General features: G+C 51.3%; 27 non-coding genes across 27 annotated transcripts; all 27 read left to right on the forward strand.

Annotated features, from left to right (window-relative positions):
- The first annotated feature begins 101 nt into the window (after nt 1-101).
- LOC140173829 (5S ribosomal RNA) lies at nt 102-220 on the forward strand. Its single transcript, XR_011863003.1, has one exon. It is a non-coding gene; the product is annotated as a 5S ribosomal RNA (ribosomal RNA).
- Nucleotides 221-408: 188 nt separating this feature from the next.
- On the forward strand, nt 409-527 carry LOC140173898 (5S ribosomal RNA). The gene has a single exon (XR_011863075.1). It is a non-coding gene; the product is annotated as a 5S ribosomal RNA (ribosomal RNA).
- Nucleotides 528-715: 188 nt separating this feature from the next.
- On the forward strand, nt 716-834 carry LOC140173830 (5S ribosomal RNA). Its single transcript, XR_011863004.1, has one exon. It is a non-coding gene; the product is annotated as a 5S ribosomal RNA (ribosomal RNA).
- Nucleotides 835-1022: 188 nt separating this feature from the next.
- Nucleotides 1023-1141, forward strand: LOC140173831 (5S ribosomal RNA). Its single transcript, XR_011863005.1, has one exon. It is a non-coding gene; the product is annotated as a 5S ribosomal RNA (ribosomal RNA).
- Nucleotides 1142-1328: 187 nt separating this feature from the next.
- Nucleotides 1329-1447, forward strand: LOC140173886 (5S ribosomal RNA). Its single transcript, XR_011863061.1, has one exon. It is a non-coding gene; the product is annotated as a 5S ribosomal RNA (ribosomal RNA).
- Nucleotides 1448-1633: 186 nt separating this feature from the next.
- On the forward strand, nt 1634-1752 carry LOC140173899 (5S ribosomal RNA). Its single transcript, XR_011863076.1, has one exon. It is a non-coding gene; the product is annotated as a 5S ribosomal RNA (ribosomal RNA).
- A 187-nt stretch (nt 1753-1939) lies between these two features.
- Nucleotides 1940-2058, forward strand: LOC140173832 (5S ribosomal RNA). The gene has a single exon (XR_011863006.1). It is a non-coding gene; the product is annotated as a 5S ribosomal RNA (ribosomal RNA).
- A 189-nt stretch (nt 2059-2247) lies between these two features.
- On the forward strand, nt 2248-2366 carry LOC140173833 (5S ribosomal RNA). The gene has a single exon (XR_011863007.1). It is a non-coding gene; the product is annotated as a 5S ribosomal RNA (ribosomal RNA).
- Nucleotides 2367-2555: 189 nt separating this feature from the next.
- LOC140173834 (5S ribosomal RNA) lies at nt 2556-2674 on the forward strand. The gene has a single exon (XR_011863008.1). It is a non-coding gene; the product is annotated as a 5S ribosomal RNA (ribosomal RNA).
- A 189-nt stretch (nt 2675-2863) lies between these two features.
- On the forward strand, nt 2864-2981 carry LOC140173913 (5S ribosomal RNA). Its single transcript, XR_011863093.1, has one exon. It is a non-coding gene; the product is annotated as a 5S ribosomal RNA (ribosomal RNA).
- A 188-nt stretch (nt 2982-3169) lies between these two features.
- LOC140173835 (5S ribosomal RNA) lies at nt 3170-3288 on the forward strand. The gene has a single exon (XR_011863009.1). It is a non-coding gene; the product is annotated as a 5S ribosomal RNA (ribosomal RNA).
- A 188-nt stretch (nt 3289-3476) lies between these two features.
- LOC140173933 (5S ribosomal RNA) lies at nt 3477-3594 on the forward strand. The gene has a single exon (XR_011863113.1). It is a non-coding gene; the product is annotated as a 5S ribosomal RNA (ribosomal RNA).
- A 187-nt stretch (nt 3595-3781) lies between these two features.
- On the forward strand, nt 3782-3900 carry LOC140173836 (5S ribosomal RNA). Its single transcript, XR_011863010.1, has one exon. It is a non-coding gene; the product is annotated as a 5S ribosomal RNA (ribosomal RNA).
- A 188-nt stretch (nt 3901-4088) lies between these two features.
- LOC140173934 (5S ribosomal RNA) lies at nt 4089-4206 on the forward strand. Its single transcript, XR_011863114.1, has one exon. It is a non-coding gene; the product is annotated as a 5S ribosomal RNA (ribosomal RNA).
- Nucleotides 4207-4393: 187 nt separating this feature from the next.
- LOC140173837 (5S ribosomal RNA) lies at nt 4394-4512 on the forward strand. The gene has a single exon (XR_011863011.1). It is a non-coding gene; the product is annotated as a 5S ribosomal RNA (ribosomal RNA).
- Nucleotides 4513-4700: 188 nt separating this feature from the next.
- LOC140173838 (5S ribosomal RNA) lies at nt 4701-4819 on the forward strand. The gene has a single exon (XR_011863012.1). It is a non-coding gene; the product is annotated as a 5S ribosomal RNA (ribosomal RNA).
- A 188-nt stretch (nt 4820-5007) lies between these two features.
- LOC140173839 (5S ribosomal RNA) lies at nt 5008-5126 on the forward strand. The gene has a single exon (XR_011863013.1). It is a non-coding gene; the product is annotated as a 5S ribosomal RNA (ribosomal RNA).
- A 186-nt stretch (nt 5127-5312) lies between these two features.
- LOC140173840 (5S ribosomal RNA) lies at nt 5313-5431 on the forward strand. Its single transcript, XR_011863014.1, has one exon. It is a non-coding gene; the product is annotated as a 5S ribosomal RNA (ribosomal RNA).
- Nucleotides 5432-5617: 186 nt separating this feature from the next.
- On the forward strand, nt 5618-5736 carry LOC140173887 (5S ribosomal RNA). Its single transcript, XR_011863062.1, has one exon. It is a non-coding gene; the product is annotated as a 5S ribosomal RNA (ribosomal RNA).
- Nucleotides 5737-5920: 184 nt separating this feature from the next.
- LOC140173900 (5S ribosomal RNA) lies at nt 5921-6039 on the forward strand. The gene has a single exon (XR_011863077.1). It is a non-coding gene; the product is annotated as a 5S ribosomal RNA (ribosomal RNA).
- Nucleotides 6040-6229: 190 nt separating this feature from the next.
- LOC140173901 (5S ribosomal RNA) lies at nt 6230-6348 on the forward strand. The gene has a single exon (XR_011863078.1). It is a non-coding gene; the product is annotated as a 5S ribosomal RNA (ribosomal RNA).
- A 189-nt stretch (nt 6349-6537) lies between these two features.
- On the forward strand, nt 6538-6656 carry LOC140173841 (5S ribosomal RNA). Its single transcript, XR_011863015.1, has one exon. It is a non-coding gene; the product is annotated as a 5S ribosomal RNA (ribosomal RNA).
- A 189-nt stretch (nt 6657-6845) lies between these two features.
- LOC140173987 (5S ribosomal RNA) lies at nt 6846-6961 on the forward strand. Its single transcript, XR_011863168.1, has one exon. It is a non-coding gene; the product is annotated as a 5S ribosomal RNA (ribosomal RNA).
- Nucleotides 6962-7149: 188 nt separating this feature from the next.
- On the forward strand, nt 7150-7268 carry LOC140173842 (5S ribosomal RNA). Its single transcript, XR_011863016.1, has one exon. It is a non-coding gene; the product is annotated as a 5S ribosomal RNA (ribosomal RNA).
- Nucleotides 7269-7456: 188 nt separating this feature from the next.
- On the forward strand, nt 7457-7575 carry LOC140173843 (5S ribosomal RNA). Its single transcript, XR_011863017.1, has one exon. It is a non-coding gene; the product is annotated as a 5S ribosomal RNA (ribosomal RNA).
- Nucleotides 7576-7764: 189 nt separating this feature from the next.
- LOC140173951 (5S ribosomal RNA) lies at nt 7765-7881 on the forward strand. Its single transcript, XR_011863131.1, has one exon. It is a non-coding gene; the product is annotated as a 5S ribosomal RNA (ribosomal RNA).
- A 480-nt stretch (nt 7882-8361) lies between these two features.
- LOC140173844 (5S ribosomal RNA) lies at nt 8362-8480 on the forward strand. The gene has a single exon (XR_011863018.1). It is a non-coding gene; the product is annotated as a 5S ribosomal RNA (ribosomal RNA).
- The last annotated feature ends 193 nt before the right edge of the window (nt 8481-8673 follow it).

Genomic DNA, 8673 nt, shown 5'->3' on the forward strand with positions numbered 1-8673 from the left:
CTCATCCTCGACAGGCACCTACGGTACCCGCAAGGCTTCGCGGATAGTGTTACGCTCTCTCGCGCCGCATGGTTAACAAAATTGTGTGTGCGAACTATAATAGGTGCGATCATACCAGCACTAATGCACCGGATCCCATCAGAACTCCGCAGTTAAGCGTGCTTGGGCGAGAGTAGTACTAGGATGGGTGACCTCCTGGGAAGTCCTCGTGTTGCACCTCTTTTTTTTTTTTTTTAACGTCGTGCCGACCTTCATTCTTTAAATGACGCTATCCCGAGTAGGACACCTAAGGGCGAGCCGCAATGGCCTCATCCTCGACAGGCACCTACGGTACCCGCAAGGCTTCGCAGATAGTGTTACGCTCTCTCGCGCCGCATGGTTAACAAAATTGTGTGTGCGAACTATAATAGGTGCGATCATACCAGCACTAATGCACCGGATCCCATCAGAACTCCGCAGTTAAGCGTGCTTGGGCGAGAGTAGTACTAGGATGGGTGACCTCCTGGGAAGTCCTCGTGTTGCACCCTTTTTTTTTTTTTTTTAACGTCGTGCCGACCTTCATTCTTTAAATGACGCTATCCCGAGTAGGACACCTAAGGGCGAGCCGCAATGGCCTCATCCTCGACAGGCACCTACGGTACCCGCAAGGCTTCGCAGATAGTGTTACGCTCTCTCGCGCCGCATGGTTAACAAAATTGTGTGTGCGAACTATAATAGGTGCGATCATACCAGCACTAATGCACCGGATCCCATCAGAACTCCGCAGTTAAGCGTGCTTGGGCGAGAGTAGTACTAGGATGGGTGACCTCCTGGGAAGTCCTCGTGTTGCACCTCTTTTTTTTTTTTTTTAACGTCGTGCCGACCTTCATTCTTTAAATGACGCTATCCCGAGTAGGACACCTAAGGGCGAGCCGCAATGGCCTCATCCTCGACAGGCACCTACGGTACCCGCAAGGCTTCGCGGATAGTGTTACGCTCTCTCGCGCCGCATGGTTAACAAAATTGTGTGTGCGAACTATAATAGGTGCGATCATACCAGCACTAATGCACCGGATCCCATCAGAACTCCGCAGTTAAGCGTGCTTGGGCGAGAGTAGTACTAGGATGGGTGACCTCCTGGGAAGTCCTCGTGTTGCACCTCTTTTTTTTTTTTTTAACGTCGTGCCGACCTTCATTCTTTAAATGACGCTATCCCGAGTAGGACACCTAAGGGCGAGCCGCAATGGCCTCATCCTCGACAGGCACCTACGGTACCCGCAAGGCTTCGCGGATAGTGTTACGCTCTCTCGCGCCGCATGGTTAACAAAATTGTGTGTGCGAACTATAATAGGTGCGATCATACCAGCACTAATGCACCGGATCCCATCAGAACTCCGCAGTTAAGCGTGCTTGGGCGAGAGTAGTACTAGGATGGGTGACCTCCTGGGAAGTCCTCGTGTTGCACCTTTTTTTTTTTTTTTTAACGTCGTGCCGACCTTCATTCTTTAAATGACGCTATCCGAGTAGGACACCTAAGGGCGAGCCGCAATGGCCTCATCCTCGACAGGCACCTACGGTACCCGCAAGGCTTCGCAGATAGTGTTACGCTCTCTCGCGCCGCATGGTTAACAAAATTGTGTGTGCGAACTATAATAGGTGCGATCATACCAGCACTAATGCACCGGATCCCATCAGAACTCCGCAGTTAAGCGTGCTTGGGCGAGAGTAGTACTAGGATGGGTGACCTCCTGGGAAGTCCTCGTGTTGCACCCTTTTTTTTTTTTTTTAACGTCGTGCCGACCTTCATTCTTTAAATGACGCTATCCCGAGTAGGACACCTAAGGGCGAGCCGCAATGGCCTCATCCTCGACAGGCACCTACGGTACCCGCAAGGCTTCGCGGATAGTGTTACGCTCTCTCGCGCCGCATGGTTAACAAAATTGTGTGTGCGAACTATAATAGGTGCGATCATACCAGCACTAATGCACCGGATCCCATCAGAACTCCGCAGTTAAGCGTGCTTGGGCGAGAGTAGTACTAGGATGGGTGACCTCCTGGGAAGTCCTCGTGTTGCACCTCTTTTTTTTTTTTTTTTAACGTCGTGCCGACCTTCATTCTTTAAATGACGCTATCCCGAGTAGGACACCTAAGGGCGAGCCGCAATGGCCTCATCCTCGACAGGCACCTACGGTACCCGCAAGGCTTCGCGGATAGTGTTACGCTCTCTCGCGCCGCATGGTTAACAAAATTGTGTGTGCGAACTATAATAGGTGCGATCATACCAGCACTAATGCACCGGATCCCATCAGAACTCCGCAGTTAAGCGTGCTTGGGCGAGAGTAGTACTAGGATGGGTGACCTCCTGGGAAGTCCTCGTGTTGCACCTCTTTTTTTTTTTTTTTTAACGTCGTGCCGACCTTCATTCTTTAAATGACGCTATCCCGAGTAGGACACCTAAGGGCGAGCCGCAATGGCCTCATCCTCGACAGGCACCTACGGTACCCGCAAGGCTTCGCGGATAGTGTTACGCTCTCTCGCGCCGCATGGTTAACAAAATTGTGTGTGCGAACTATAATAGGTGCGATCATACCAGCACTAATGCACCGGATCCCATCAGAACTCCGCAGTTAAGCGTGCTTGGGCGAGAGTAGTACTAGGATGGGTGACCTCCTGGGAAGTCCTCGTGTTGCACCTCTTTTTTTTTTTTTTTTAACGTCGTGCCGACCTTCATTCTTTAAATGACGCTATCCCGAGTAGGACACCTAAGGGCGAGCCGCAATGGCCTCATCCTCGACAGGCACCTACGGTACCCGCAAGGCTTCGCGGATAGTGTTACGCTCTCTCGCGCCGCATGGTTAACAAAATTGTGTGTGCGAACTATAATAGGTGCGATCATACCAGCACTAATGCACCGGATCCCATCAGAACTCCGCAGTTAAGCGTGCTTGGGCGAGATAGTACTAGGATGGGTGACCTCCTGGGAAGTCCTCGTGTTGCACCTCTTTTTTTTTTTTTTTAACGTCGTGCCGACCTTCATTCTTTAAATGACGCTATCCCGAGTAGGACACCTAAGGGCGAGCCGCAATGGCCTCATCCTCGACAGGCACCTACGGTACCCGCAAGGCTTCGCGGATAGTGTTACGCTCTCTCGCGCCGCATGGTTAACAAAATTGTGTGTGCGAACTATAATAGGTGCGATCATACCAGCACTAATGCACCGGATCCCATCAGAACTCCGCAGTTAAGCGTGCTTGGGCGAGAGTAGTACTAGGATGGGTGACCTCCTGGGAAGTCCTCGTGTTGCACCTCTTTTTTTTTTTTTTTAACGTCGTGCCGACCTTCATTCTTTAAATGACGCTATCCCGAGTAGGACACCTAAGGGCGAGCCGCAATGGCCTCATCCTCGACAGGCACCTACGGTACCCGCAAGGCTTCGCGGATAGTGTTACGCTCTCTCGCGCCGCATGGTTAACAAAATTGTGTGTGCGAACTATAATAGGTGCGATCATACCAGCACTAATGCACCGGATCCCATCAGAACTCCGCAGTTAAGCGTGCTTGGGCGAGAGTAGTACTAGGATGGGTGACCTCTGGGAAGTCCTCGTGTTGCACCTCTTTTTTTTTTTTTTAACGTCGTGCCGACCTTCATTCTTTAAATGACGCTATCCCGAGTAGGACACCTAAGGGCGAGCCGCAATGGCCTCATCCTCGACAGGCACCTACGGTACCCGCAAGGCTTCGCGGATAGTGTTACGCTCTCTCGCGCCGCATGGTTAACAAAATTGTGTGTGCGAACTATAATAGGTGCGATCATACCAGCACTAATGCACCGGATCCCATCAGAACTCCGCAGTTAAGCGTGCTTGGGCGAGAGTAGTACTAGGATGGGTGACCTCCTGGGAAGTCCTCGTGTTGCACCTCTTTTTTTTTTTTTTTAACGTCGTGCCGACCTTCATTCTTTAAATGACGCTATCCCGAGTAGGACACCTAAGGGCGAGCCGCAATGGCCTCATCCTCGACAGGCACCTACGGTACCCGCAAGGCTTCGCGGATAGTGTTACGCTCTCTCGCGCCGCATGGTTAACAAAATTGTGTGTGCGAACTATAATAGGTGCGATCATACCAGCACTAATGCACCGGATCCCATCAGAACTCCGCAGTTAAGCGTGCTTGGGCGAGAGTAGTACTAGGATGGGTGACCTCTGGGAAGTCCTCGTGTTGCACCTCTTTTTTTTTTTTTTAACGTCGTGCCGACCTTCATTCTTTAAATGACGCTATCCCGAGTAGGACACCTAAGGGCGAGCCGCAATGGCCTCATCCTCGACAGGCACCTACGGTACCCGCAAGGCTTCGCGGATAGTGTTACGCTCTCTCGCGCCGCATGGTTAACAAAATTGTGTGTGCGAACTATAATAGGTGCGATCATACCAGCACTAATGCACCGGATCCCATCAGAACTCCGCAGTTAAGCGTGCTTGGGCGAGAGTAGTACTAGGATGGGTGACCTCCTGGGAAGTCCTCGTGTTGCACCTCTTTTTTTTTTTTTTTAACGTCGTGCCGACCTTCATTCTTTAAATGACGCTATCCCGAGTAGGACACCTAAGGGCGAGCCGCAATGGCCTCATCCTCGACAGGCACCTACGGTACCCGCAAGGCTTCGCGGATAGTGTTACGCTCTCTCGCGCCGCATGGTTAACAAAATTGTGTGTGCGAACTATAATAGGTGCGATCATACCAGCACTAATGCACCGGATCCCATCAGAACTCCGCAGTTAAGCGTGCTTGGGCGAGAGTAGTACTAGGATGGGTGACCTCCTGGGAAGTCCTCGTGTTGCACCTCTTTTTTTTTTTTTTTAACGTCGTGCCGACCTTCATTCTTTAAATGACGCTATCCCGAGTAGGACACCTAAGGGCGAGCCGCAATGGCCTCATCCTCGACAGGCACCTACGGTACCCGCAAGGCTTCGCGGATAGTGTTACGCTCTCTCGCGCCGCATGGTTAACAAAATTGTGTGTGCGAACTATAATAGGTGCGATCATACCAGCACTAATGCACCGGATCCCATCAGAACTCCGCAGTTAAGCGTGCTTGGGCGAGAGTAGTACTAGGATGGGTGACCTCCTGGGAAGTCCTCGTGTTGCACCTCTTTTTTTTTTTTTAACGTCGTGCCGACCTTCATTCTTTAAATGACGCTATCCCGAGTAGGACACCTAAGGGCGAGCCGCAATGGCCTCATCCTCGACAGGCACCTACGGTACCCGCAAGGCTTCGCGGATAGTGTTACGCTCTCTCGCGCCGCATGGTTAACAAAATTGTGTGTGCGAACTATAATAGGTGCGATCATACCAGCACTAATGCACCGGATCCCATCAGAACTCCGCAGTTAAGCGTGCTTGGGCGAGAGTAGTACTAGGATGGGTGACCTCCTGGGAAGTCCTCGTGTTGCACCTCTTTTTTTTTTTTTTTAACGTCGTGCCGACCTTCATTCTTTAAATGACGCTATCCCGAGTAGGACACCTAAGGGCGAGCCGCAATGGCCTCATCCTCGACAGGCACCTACGGTACCCGCAAGGCTTCGGATAGTGTTACGCTCTCTCGCGCCGCATGGTTAACAAAATTGTGTGTGCGAACTATAATAGGTGCGATCATACCAGCACTAATGCACCGGATCCCATCAGAACTCCGCAGTTAAGCGTGCTTGGGCGAGAGTAGTACTAGGATGGGTGACCTCCTGGGAAGTCCTCGTGTTGCACCTTTTTTTTTTTTTTAACGTCGTGCCGACCTTCATTCTTTAAATGACGCTATCCGAGTAGGACACCTAAGGGCGAGCCGCAATGGCCTCATCCTCGACAGGCACCTACGGTACCCGCAAGGCTTCGCAGATAGTGTTACGCTCTCTCGCGCCGCATGGTTAACAAAATTGTGTGTGCGAACTATAATAGGTGCGATCATACCAGCACTAATGCACCGGATCCCATCAGAACTCCGCAGTTAAGCGTGCTTGGGCGAGAGTAGTACTAGGATGGGTGACCTCCTGGGAAGTCCTCGTGTTGCACCCTTTTTTTTTTTTTTTTTTAACGTCGTGCCGACCTTCATTCTTTAAATGACGCTATCCCGAGTAGGACACCTAAGGGCGAGCCGCAATGGCCTCATCCTCGACAGGCACCTACGGTACCCGCAAGGCTTCGCGGATAGTGTTACGCTCTCTCGCGCCGCATGGTTAACAAAATTGTGTGTGCGAACTATAATAGGTGCGATCATACCAGCACTAATGCACCGGATCCCATCAGAACTCCGCAGTTAAGCGTGCTTGGGCGAGAGTAGTACTAGGATGGGTGACCTCCTGGGAAGTCCTCGTGTTGCACCCTTTTTTTTTTTTTTTTTAACGTCGTGCCGACCTTCATTCTTTAAATGACGCTATCCCGAGTAGGACACCTAAGGGCGAGCCGCAATGGCCTCATCCTCGACAGGCACCTACGGTACCCGCAAGGCTTCGCGGATAGTGTTACGCTCTCTCGCGCCGCATGGTTAACAAAATTGTGTGTGCGAACTATAATAGGTGCGATCATACCAGCACTAATGCACCGGATCCCATCAGAACTCCGCAGTTAAGCGTGCTTGGGCGAGAGTAGTACTAGGATGGGTGACCTCCTGGGAAGTCCTCGTGTTGCACCTCTTTTTTTTTTTTTTTTAACGTCGTGCCGACCTTCATTCTTTAAATGACGCTATCCCGAGTAGGACACCTAAGGGCGAGCCGCAATGGCCTCATCCTCGACAGGCACCTACGGTACCCGCAAGGCTTCGCGGATAGTGTTACGCTCTCTCGCGCCGCATGGTTAACAAAATTGTGTGTGCGAACTATAATAGGTGCGATCATACCAGCACTAATGCACCGGATCCCATCAGAACTCCGCAGTTAAGCGTGCTTGGGCGAGAGTAGTACTAGGATGGGTGACCTCGGAAGTCCTCGTGTTGCACCTCTTTTTTTTTTTTTTTAACGTCGTGCCGACCTTCATTCTTTAAATGACGCTATCCCGAGTAGGACACCTAAGGGCGAGCCGCAATGGCCTCATCCTCGACAGGCACCTACGGTACCCGCAAGGCTTCGCGGATAGTGTTACGCTCTCTCGCGCCGCATGGTTAACAAAATTGTGTGTGCGAACTATAATAGGTGCGATCATACCAGCACTAATGCACCGGATCCCATCAGAACTCCGCAGTTAAGCGTGCTTGGGCGAGAGTAGTACTAGGATGGGTGACCTCCTGGGAAGTCCTCGTGTTGCACCTCTTTTTTTTTTTTTTTAACGTCGTGCCGACCTTCATTCTTTAAATGACGCTATCCCGAGTAGGACACCTAAGGGCGAGCCGCAATGGCCTCATCCTCGACAGGCACCTACGGTACCCGCAAGGCTTCGCGGATAGTGTTACGCTCTCTCGCGCCGCATGGTTAACAAAATTGTGTGTGCGAACTATAATAGGTGCGATCATACCAGCACTAATGCACCGGATCCCATCAGAACTCCGCAGTTAAGCGTGCTTGGGCGAGAGTAGTACTAGGATGGGTGACCTCCTGGGAAGTCCTCGTGTTGCACCTCTTTTTTTTTTTTTTTTAACGTCGTGCCGACCTTCATTCTTTAAATGACGCTATCCCGAGTAGGACACCTAAGGGCGAGCCGCAATGGCCTCATCCTCGACAGGCACCTACGGTACCCGCAAGGCTTCGCGGATAGTGTTACGCTCTCTCGCGCCGCATGGTTAACAAAATTGTGTGTGCGAACTATAATAGGTGCGATCATACCAGCACTAATGCACCGGATCCCATCAGAACTCCGCAGTTAAGCGTGCTTGGGCGAGTAGTACTAGGATGGGTGACCTCCTGGGAAGTCCTCGTGTTGCACCTTTTTTTTTTTTTTTAACGTCGTGCCGACCTTCATTCTTTAAATGACGCTATCCGAGTAGGACACCTAAGGGCGAGCCGCAATGGCCTCATCCTCGACAGCACCTACGGTACCCGCAAGGCTTCGCAGATAGTGTTACGCTCTCTCGCGCCGCATGGTTAACAAAATTGTGTGCGAACTATAATAGGTGCGATCATACCAGCACTAATGCACCGGATCCCATCAGAACTCCCAGTTAAGCGTGCGCGAGTAGTACTATGGTGACCTCCTGGAAGTCCTCGTGTTGCACCTCTTTTTTTTTTTTTTTTTTAACGTCGTGCCGACCTTCATTCTTTAAATGACGCTATCCCGAGTAGGACACCTAAGGGCGAGCCGCAATGGCCTCATCCTCGACAGGCACCTACGGTACCCGCAAGGCTTCGCGGATAGTGTTACGCTCTCTCGCGCCGCATGGTTAACAAAATTGTGTGTGCGAACTATAATAGGTGCGATCATACCAGCACTAATGCACCGGATCCCATCAGAACTCCGCAGTTAAGCGTGCTTGGGCGAGAGTAGTACTAGGATGGGTGACCTCCTGGGAAGTCCTCGTGTTGCACCTCTTTTTTTTTTTTTTTTAACGTCGTGCCGACCTTCATTCTTTAAATGACGCTATCCCGAGTAGGACACCTAAGGGCGAGCCGCAATGGCCTCATCCTCGACAGGCACCTACGGTACCCGCAAGGCTTCGCGGATAGTGTTACGCTCTCTCGCGCCGCATGGTTAACAAAATTGTGTGTGCGAACTATAATAGGT

Source organism: Arachis hypogaea, chromosome 6 (genome assembly GCF_003086295.3).
Source record: "Arachis hypogaea cultivar Tifrunner chromosome 6, arahy.Tifrunner.gnm2.J5K5, whole genome shotgun sequence".
NCBI lineage: Eukaryota > Viridiplantae > Streptophyta > Magnoliopsida > Fabales > Fabaceae > Arachis > Arachis hypogaea.